Genomic DNA, 9,256 nt, shown 5'->3' with positions numbered 1-9,256 from the left:
AATTGTTTAAGAATAATAAATAGTGCTAGCTCATAATTATTTCTGGGGACAGAAATACACCACCTGAATAAAATCCAATAAATGATGAACTGATTTTGTTCGTGAACTGGAGTCCCCCTGTGGAGAATGCAAGGAGCAGAAACTCAGGAGGGGTGGAGCCGCTGCGCTGTGTGACTTCCCCAAGGCAATCAGTCCTCAACAGGGAATATCTCCGAGCTATGTCCTGGAGGAAGTTCAGTACCGGTCTCAGGTTCCCCTCACGCCTTTTAAGTAGCAGATCTGAAGTCAACTGTCACAAGGCGGATACAGGGTGATATGTGGAATCATGCAAAACTGGGTTGAAATTCCAGACAGATCTATTTGTGGAGTGAATCTAGGATTATATCTTTCCTGAAGAAGCCTCAATTTTCTAAGAGAGATTATAATAAACTTGCAAAAACACTGCATTACTGTATTAGTGAGGATTCGCCAGAAGACAGTTCCAATAGGAGATACACATAGCCATCCCTTGGGAACCTCGGGGGTTGGTTTCAGCAGCCTCCAGGGATACAGAATGCACGGTGCTAAAGCCCCACAGTCCTCCCATCACACACCATGTAGTAGGGTAGTATTTACTACTGAAATGAAGCCACATAAATGGACCCATGCAGCTCAAATCTGTGTTGTTCAAGGGTCAGCTGTGTGTTTACACACACACACACACACACACATGGGAAATCTATTACTTGGAATTGGCTCACACCATTATGCATCTGAGAAGTCCTAAGATCCTCAGTTGGCCAGACAGACACCCAAGAGAGCCAGTGGTACTGTCTCAGTCTGAGTTCAAACACCTGAAAACCAGGAGAGGCAATGGTGTAAACTTCAGTCCAAGTTCAACGGCAAGGGAAAACCCATGCTCCAGCTTAGCAGTCAAGTGAAGCTCCTCTTACTCAGCCTTTTTGTTCAATCTGGGTCTTCAACTGATTAGATGAGGCCCACCCCATGGGGGAAGACCATCTTCTTTATCCTGTCCTCCAATTCAGACGTTCCTTCATCCAGAAACTGTCTCACAGACACACCCAGAATAATATTTGACTGATTATCTGTATACGCTGTGGGCCCATCAAATTGACAAAGAAAATACCACCACAATAATCAATAAAACATATAAAGGACATAACAATGCACTAAAGCACAGCTGGCACTCAGCAGACGGTTAACTGTGCTGTGGAGTTTCCAGCACAGGAGCAGCTGAAGTTCAGGCTCCCCAGCCTCACTGTCCACTATAGCTTCTGGACAGTCAAGATCTCACAGGAGTTTAATTGTGCAGGAGAAGTCAATCAGAACTAGATAGAAGGAAAGGAGAAACAGGATTAAAAAGCTCACAAAGTGAGCATGACCTGGTGAGACTTAACTTTGGGCATTAATGACGTCCCAGTCAGGAACAACAATGAATTCACCAGTTAAAACAAAAATGAAAGAACCAACGAGCATGCTGATCACATCTGGGAATATATACCACAGAGCAGACTTCCATGATCTGGAGGAATTTTCTTCTCCTCTCCCTTGGAATTGTAGTTTTTCCAAAATCAGTCTTACAGCACCGTGAATGAAATACAAAAGAAATCGAAAAAAATTTTATTCAACGAACGTCATCAACAGTCCCAGAAAATCCTAAAAAATGTAACAGTGCTGCTTAAATTACAAACAGTTGGGTCCTGCAAATGTTATTTCAGGCTAAATAAAGATATTTCCATCTTACAGGCTGAATTAAATTGTGCATTTTTAGTCTATATTTTGCATATCACATTGAAATAAATTACCTGGGGCAGAATGTCCCTGCCCACAGGCCACATCACCTGCACACTGTACCCAACAGCTGGGTGTGAGCTGTTACCCAATTTATATACAGAGCTGAGAAAAAGGAAATGGAGGGCTGGAGACAGGTGTCGTCATGAAAGAATATTAGCACACATTTATTACTATATGCTAGGCACATTCCAAATGTTTAAAGTATTTTAACCAGTTTCAATCTTTCCAACATCCCTATGAGGTAGGTCCTGTTAGACCCATTATAGGTGAGAACAGTGAGACCCAGGTCAAAGTGACTTCTCTGAAGTTACACCACCTGGAGCAAGCACGGCTGTAACCTGAACCCACGCAGGACAACTCCTGGCTCTGGCCTCCTACCCACTGGGAGGCACCGTGCTTCAGTCCCAGCGGAAGACAGATTTCCAGGCACCATCTAGGAAAACAACAGGACAGGCAACGTCTTCTCACTTGTATCAATGAGTGATGCATAAACCAATCTGAGACCTGCTGATCATCAAATAATGATCCACATGATTTCCACCGAGTGATTTCCTAGTTATAATGCAACAAAATAACACAAACCCGGTGGCTTGAAATAACAAAATTTTATTCTCTCGCGGTCTGGAGGCCAGATGCCCAAAATAAAAAACTACTCTTCCTCTGAAGGCTCTAAGGCAGAATGCTTCCTGACTCTTCCAGTTTACAGAGACCCCAGGTGTCCCCTGAGCTGGGACAACGTGACCCATTCGTTGCTTCCGTCTCCGCAGGTCTCCTTGCCTGTGTGTGTCTGTGTGCCCTTTTCTGTCTCTTACAAGGACCCTCATTAAATTTAGGATCCACTGCAAGCCAGTATAACCTCATTTTTATCCCAATCTTAATTATACCTGCAAAGACCCTACTTCCAAACAAGATCCAAATCAGATCACATTCTGAGTTCCAGTCTGCAGGCATGTGGCGGGGCGGGAGCGGGGGGTACTATTCAGTCCACTACACTGAGGTAAACAGATCCAGCCCAAACCTGACAGGTGCATCGATATTTTAGAGCCTGATTATTCTCCCAGAGATTCACAGAAGTACTTGTTGGCCGTCCCGGACGAGAGACTCCAAACTAGGGGTCCTGGGTAGATCCAGCCCCGGTCGTTGGGAGGAAGGCAGGAAAGATTCCGGCAGGAGCTGAAGGAGGAATCTGGGGTAGTGACAGGGACTGGGGGGGAACGCAAGTAAGGTGAATATGAGGGGCGAGACTGAAAATGAGGGCAGGCTTGAACTTACACATGTTATACGTTGATAATGTCTCAGCAGAGCTGGGGGGACGAAGGCAGGATGGAGGAACAGAGAGTGGAGGGGAAGTAGAGTGGAGCAGGGGAAGGGACGGGTGTCAGCAGGTGTGGGAGTGGGGACTGGACTAGAGATCAGGCTCCTATGGCCCAAAATTTGGCTTTGAGACCCCACAACCTTAGACAGGGCTTAAAGGGAGTGTCTGGGGGTATGGAAGACCTCTCGAGACAAGCCCGCCCCACCCCCCCCAAGACCTCAGAAGGCTGTAGCGCTCAGCCCTGGTCAAGGACAGCTCTCCTTCCTTCGGCCTTAAGAACAGAGGATGAGATTACATGCATATTATTATATTTATATATATGTATGTACATACATACCCACACATACATGCATATAGATTTGTTCTGTATTTCTGAAAACAATATAATTTTATTTTATACAAGTAGATTCAATTTATTTAAATGTTGTTCTCTATTCACACTCATTTTTTTCTTTAACATTCAACAGTTCGGTTTAGGATCCATTCATGTTGCTAGAGGTTTATCCAGTTGGCTGTTTCTTTTTTTTTTTTTTTTAGCTTTTCTTTTAACTGAACTACAGCCAGTTACAGTGTGCCCATTTCTGGTGTGCAGCACAGTGTCCCCGTCACATAACTGCTGCAGAGTGCTTACTCCGTGGCAGGAGTCCACCAGATTTAACCCAGCCATCCTGCCCTTGATGGACACTCCTGCTGCCTTCAGCTCTGTCACCACAAATGCGCTCTGAGGAACACCCTCTTGCAGGCTCTTTGATGATCCTGTAAAATAATTTCCCGGGGAGTATGTCCTGGAGGGACACGCTGCGTCTTGGAGGACACAGAGCATCGCTTTGATTAGGTCGTGCTAGATGACTCGCCAGGACGGGCGGAGCTTCCTCCACTCCCAGGAGCACGGGATAAAAACCCTCCCTCCGTCGGCACATCCCTTCCATCACCTGGGCTGTCTAATAAAATGTCGCTGATATTTCATACTCACATGTACACATAAGCTGCATTTCTCAAATTACTAATGAGTTTTTAAGGTTCCTCTCCTGAAATGGCTTGTTCATAGCGTCTGCCCATTTTTCCACCAAGGTTCCTATTTGCTGTTTGGTGAAGACAAAGCAACTCTGGGGCAAAGAAATGAAAAGAGGGACAGGATACAGAGAGCACATGAGTAAGGGCGTCAGCGCTCACGTGGCTTTCAAAGTCTTCAGGGTAAGACAGTGTCACAGATTAACAGGTCACCTCTCTCCACAGAGAGAATGGCCTTAAATAACTTCAAATCAGATCTTCTCTAGAGAGGCGTAGAGATCATGGAGAGACTCATTAAGATAAGAGAAAGCATAAACAAAGTCGTTGTCCTTCCCAACCTAGCTGCGAAGCAGTGAGGCTGGGGAAAGGCTGTGAGGCACATTAGCCCGGAACTGACTCCCCAGCAAAGTTCCGGCAGCCTTTGTCACTTGCATCAATTCCAAGGGACAGCCTCGGCTGGAAGACACGCTGAGCAACAAAGTGTAACGGACAGGCTTCATTACTGCGGGGACGGACTGGATGCTGTGGGGACGCCCCTGCTTTCTCGCCCAGATGCGTCTCGGCATGCGTGGTCACAGAACGAACCTCTCTCACTTGTCCACTGTCACCTTTCAAATGCTCATGGATCGAGGTTACTTTGGCTGCAACCTCCAGTTCTTTCTAAAGCTCCTTTTCCAAGCTGCCAGTTAGGTTTTTAAGAGAGGTTCCTCGGACCAGTGGACACCGCGTCGTGTCCACTGACTCAAAGTGGGGACACGGACGGGAGGAAATACCTGTAAAACAGCTAGCAGGGAAGGGCCGCGCTGGTCCTCACACCCACGGCTGTGACAACGGGACACTGGGGCCCAGGGGCTTTCCAGCCCACGGGCAACACGTAAATGATTCATTCTCGGACAGTGACTTGTCGGCGAGGTGCACAGCACACGAGGGCCGAGTCATTCTTCTTCAGCGGAACAGACAGATTGCAGAAAAAGTTGGAAAGGACATCTGAGGTGGGGGCAGCCCTTCACCAGCTTAAAGTTTAATTTTATGAACCTATTTGATGAGTTTTAATTTCCTCCTTTCAGAGTCATTTCTAGAGAAACTGCTTAACTCACATTGGCCTTCGACTACTTTATTAGGCTTCCTGTTTACAATAATAAATACACATTCTACCATTTTCCATTTACTGGAAAATACGTCCTGCTTTCTTACTTCTGAGCTTGAACGTCAGTTTCCTGAAATTTTAGTTACAAGCTGATTTCTGTTTTAAAGCCCATGAAATGAGAGATCAAGATCTATTGTCTTTTAAAGAAAAACAATACGACCAGGAATTAAAACACGCCATCCTAACAACTCGATTTTTCTTATATTCGCACCACACTTCTTGGAACGTGTATGAAAATCAGATTACTAAGCAGGGAAAAGAAACACCACCCTGAACTCGTAGGCTACGTCCAGCCTTCTGCCTGAGGATACAGACCCGCCATCACTGCTGCCTTTGGCCAGTAGTGAAACTACATGTTGTGTACGTTCAAGTCCCCAGTTCGCTGAACAACAGCTCTGTCTGGCAAGCAGTTTACAGGCTTCACACACGTCACCTCACGTTAACGTGGCTGATCCGGAGAGTCAGAGAGCGCCAGGCCCCAACTCAGCCTCTCTTTCAATTCTCTCCCCTGCAGAACGAGGTTGGATAGAGGATGACACCCACCCAGACGTCCACAGGGAAGCTTAGCAGGGACGACCCACCTGAAGCCCCCTGCACCGTGTCCAGAACACACCCAGCGCTCGATCACTGTCCGGGTGGTCCTCAGGCGAGCTCAGAACACCCCAGGAAGCCCCTGGCTCCAGCAGGACATACAATCAGCTGCTTCTCCATCTCCCGTCTTCATGCCCGCAATAAGCCATTCTTCCCTCTGGGCCCGTGTAACTGTCATGGACAATCAGTAAAACCCCATTCTCAGTTTATTTTACCCTCTCTGGCTTCACTGTACCCGCAATTCTTGTGACATCTACCTTTCTGCCGACTCTAAGCACATCTTCCCCCAGGGGACCGGGTGTGGATAAACACCCACACCCCACGAGCGTGCTGACCGGCCCGACGTTACGTTTACACGTGCAGATCAGCCTCAAGGGAGTCCTCAGAAGGGCCCGGCGGTCCTCTCGCATTTCCCAAGGCACCTCGCGCTCCACGCAACCAGACGACGACTTCACACCGTCCTCCATGAGAACCCTCAGCACGTCCTCGACGTCCTCACCCGTCTTCAAGTCTTTGCTCAGACGTCCCCTCCTGGTGCTGACCCCTGACGCGGTTTGGAGCTGTGAGCCCAAACCCCAGCATCCATCCTCCTGCTGTGTGTGCAGTGTTTCCCCCTGTACTTCGCTTGTCTAACTTGCCGAATCATGTACTTATTTGACAGGCATAACGTTTGTTTTCCTAATAGAACGTGAGCTCCACAAGGAGAGAAGTTTTGCAAAGAAAACCCAAACTGTTTACAGCTCTAGCCTGGATCACTCCTGGGCTCACGACAGCCACTTAGCACAGACTCGTCCAATGAATCCATCAGTTTAGAAAGGACATTTTCTTATAAAACAGGCAGGGAACTGGGAAATCAAGCACCACTGTTTCTTCAGGAATGAGGAAACACTGGGCTGAAGGTCAACACAGGGTAGGATGCGTGATAATGGATTTTTCCCACTTGGGAGATGGGTTTGGGTGATAATGACCAGAGACAGACGCCAGCATGTGGGAGATTTTGGAATCAGTCAACGTCTTAGGTGGACATGCCCTAGAAATGCGCTGCCACGCGACCAGGCGGACTGCCACTGCTGCCTTCCTCCTGCGAGGGGAGCGGGGAGAGAGGGAAAGATCCTCCCCAAGAGGTAGACTGCCCAGAGCTGGGGTGGAGGCAGGGAGCGCACATGCAGGAAATCTGAGCCAGAATCTCCCAAATGCGCCCTCGGCTTCCATGAGAAATCCCGTGATCCTCCAGTGATGCTGCCGTGTCACGGGAAAGGGGAAGAGTCTTGGAACAGAAGCCCCAGGAGGCCTTGGATTCAGCTCTGACCTTTCCGAACTGTGTGATGAACATTAATTACTTGGGGCTTCAGGGGTTTTTTTGGTTTTTTTTGCTTATAAAATAAAAGGGTTTATGAAGTTAGGCACATTGGGTTCTCCATTTCTTTCAATGCTTCCTACGTTCTTATTTTAGAAATAGAGTTTTCAATCTCAGGCCTCTGTTTTTTGCCCCAAGACTCTTAACGAGATAAATTATGTGACCAGCAGAGAAACTAAAACTGCTCTGAATGGTGTCCTATAAACTTTAAAATCCTATCTGTAAACCCTGAAAATGCCCATTTTACAAAAAGTAACACTTACTTCAACAAGTGCTCTCTGGGACCCTTCAGCGATCTCATCCATGAATTGATGTTTCGTATCTACTTTTACAGAAAAGATGAGATGGGGGGAGAGAAGTGTAACAGCTTCTTCTAATGAGAAGAGTATCATAGAAGTGGATAAATTAGAAGCAAAAATTTAACTGTATCACCCAGGGGTTTTAGGAAAAGAACTCACAGAACCCAGTCTGTCTAGTTGATACAAAAGAGAAGATGACCACATGAAACCACGTGGCTCGTGGCACTGGTCAGCCAGGCTCCCATGCCCCGGGGTAGGGTCAGTGCCCAGCTCCTCACCAGCTTGCCCCACTGAACCCTGGTCCGTCTCTGCTGCCCAGTGTCTGTGACAAAGACCCAACCACGCAAACCTCCACCCGGCATCCCCAGCAGATAAAGACATCACCACCACCTTTGTCAGAAGATCAGTTCTCCCCAGCGGGGCCCCTCTCATTTCCCAGCTCCAGATCTACATTGTCTTCTGATTGGCAGGACCCAAGCCACACATCTACCCTAGTTAATGAGATCACATTACGCTACACACCGGAAATCGACACGTTGTAACTGACTATACTTCAGTTTAAAAAAAAGGAATCACATATACTAAAGGACAAAAAAAATGAATCATTTCTAAGGTCTTCTCCAGATCTAAAATTCCACGCATCACTAAATGAGCCTTTGACAGACACTGACCACACAGTCAAATACTGGGACCCCAGACTTTTCTCACTGCACTGAGTCTTTAGGATGAAACAGCTTTATGTCTTCCCGTCATAATCATCTTTACAAATGGAAAGATTACATTACTCTGAAATTAGCTTCTAAATGCGCAGTGAATACAGGAGCACATTCTTATTAAAAACAAAACACGTGGTATTACTGGCACCTCCACACATCACCCTCACCTTGGCCTCTTCTGCAGCACATCTATGGAAACAACCTTTACCCACCTGGTGGGTTTCCTTCTGGACAGTTCCCCCCCAACAAAGACGGTATAAACAGAGAGAGGAGAGCCCTACATCGGAAACACGGAGACACAGGAGCAGCCAATCCAGGCTGTGGGGAGAGGTGAGCCAGCCCAAAGAGGGAGAGAGGATGAAGCAGGCAAAGAGGGAAGCAAAGAGACATGGAGGAGAGGGGCCATGTGTCTTTTGAGTGACAGAGAGTGGAGTCTTGGTTACTGACTTTCCAATCCTGTCTCCAGGAAATATGGAATAGCTTCCTTTTCCCTCCTGGAGCAGCCGAGCACTTTCAAAGATGGTTAGGAACATCAAGTTGAGATGGGCTTCACACTGGACAGAATTTTGACAAATTCTGGCAAATTAAGAAAATGTAAGTTCTAAACAGGATCCTGCAGCTGTTTCTGCTTTTATGTTATTTATTTATTTTAATTTTTACATTTTTCATTATTTTTTATGGATGTATAGCTCCTGTGCAGTATTATATGTTATGGGTGTACAAGACAGTGAGTCATAATTTTTAAACGTTACACTCCATTTACAGTTGTTATTGAATGATTACATAGAATGCGGCTGTATTCCCTGTGTGGGGCAACGCATCCTTGTAGCTGGTTTTACACCTGGTAGTTTGTACTCTAAATCCCTTCGCCCTGCTGCCCCCACCCCCGCCACTGGTAACTGCTGGCTTGTTCTCTGTACCTGTGAGCCTGCTTCTTTCTTGTTTTATTCACTAGTTTGCTGTATTTTTTTAGATTCCACATATAAGTGAGATCATACAGTATTTCTCTTTCTCCGTCTGACTTAT

At 46.7% G+C, this 9,256-nt stretch overlaps 1 long non-coding RNA gene across 1 annotated transcript; it reads right to left on the bottom strand.

Moving 5' to 3' along the window:
* Positions 1 to 3,484: 3,484 nt before the first annotated feature.
* On the bottom strand, positions 3,485 to 4,482 carry LOC116286141 (uncharacterized). The gene is made up of 3 exons (XR_012066085.1): positions 4,334 to 4,482; positions 4,083 to 4,215; positions 3,485 to 3,865 (listed from the first exon to the last, which is right to left on the bottom strand). It is a non-coding gene; the product is annotated as an uncharacterized lncRNA (long non-coding RNA).
* Positions 4,483 to 9,256: the final 4,774 nt, after the last annotated feature.

The sequence above is a fragment of the Vicugna pacos genome, chromosome 31, assembly GCF_048564905.1.
Source record: "Vicugna pacos chromosome 31, VicPac4, whole genome shotgun sequence".
NCBI classification, from domain to species: Eukaryota; Metazoa; Chordata; class Mammalia; order Artiodactyla; family Camelidae; genus Vicugna; species Vicugna pacos.
The sequence above is the reverse complement of the archived record's forward strand: the minus strand, read 5'-3'. Positions and strand labels throughout refer to the sequence as shown.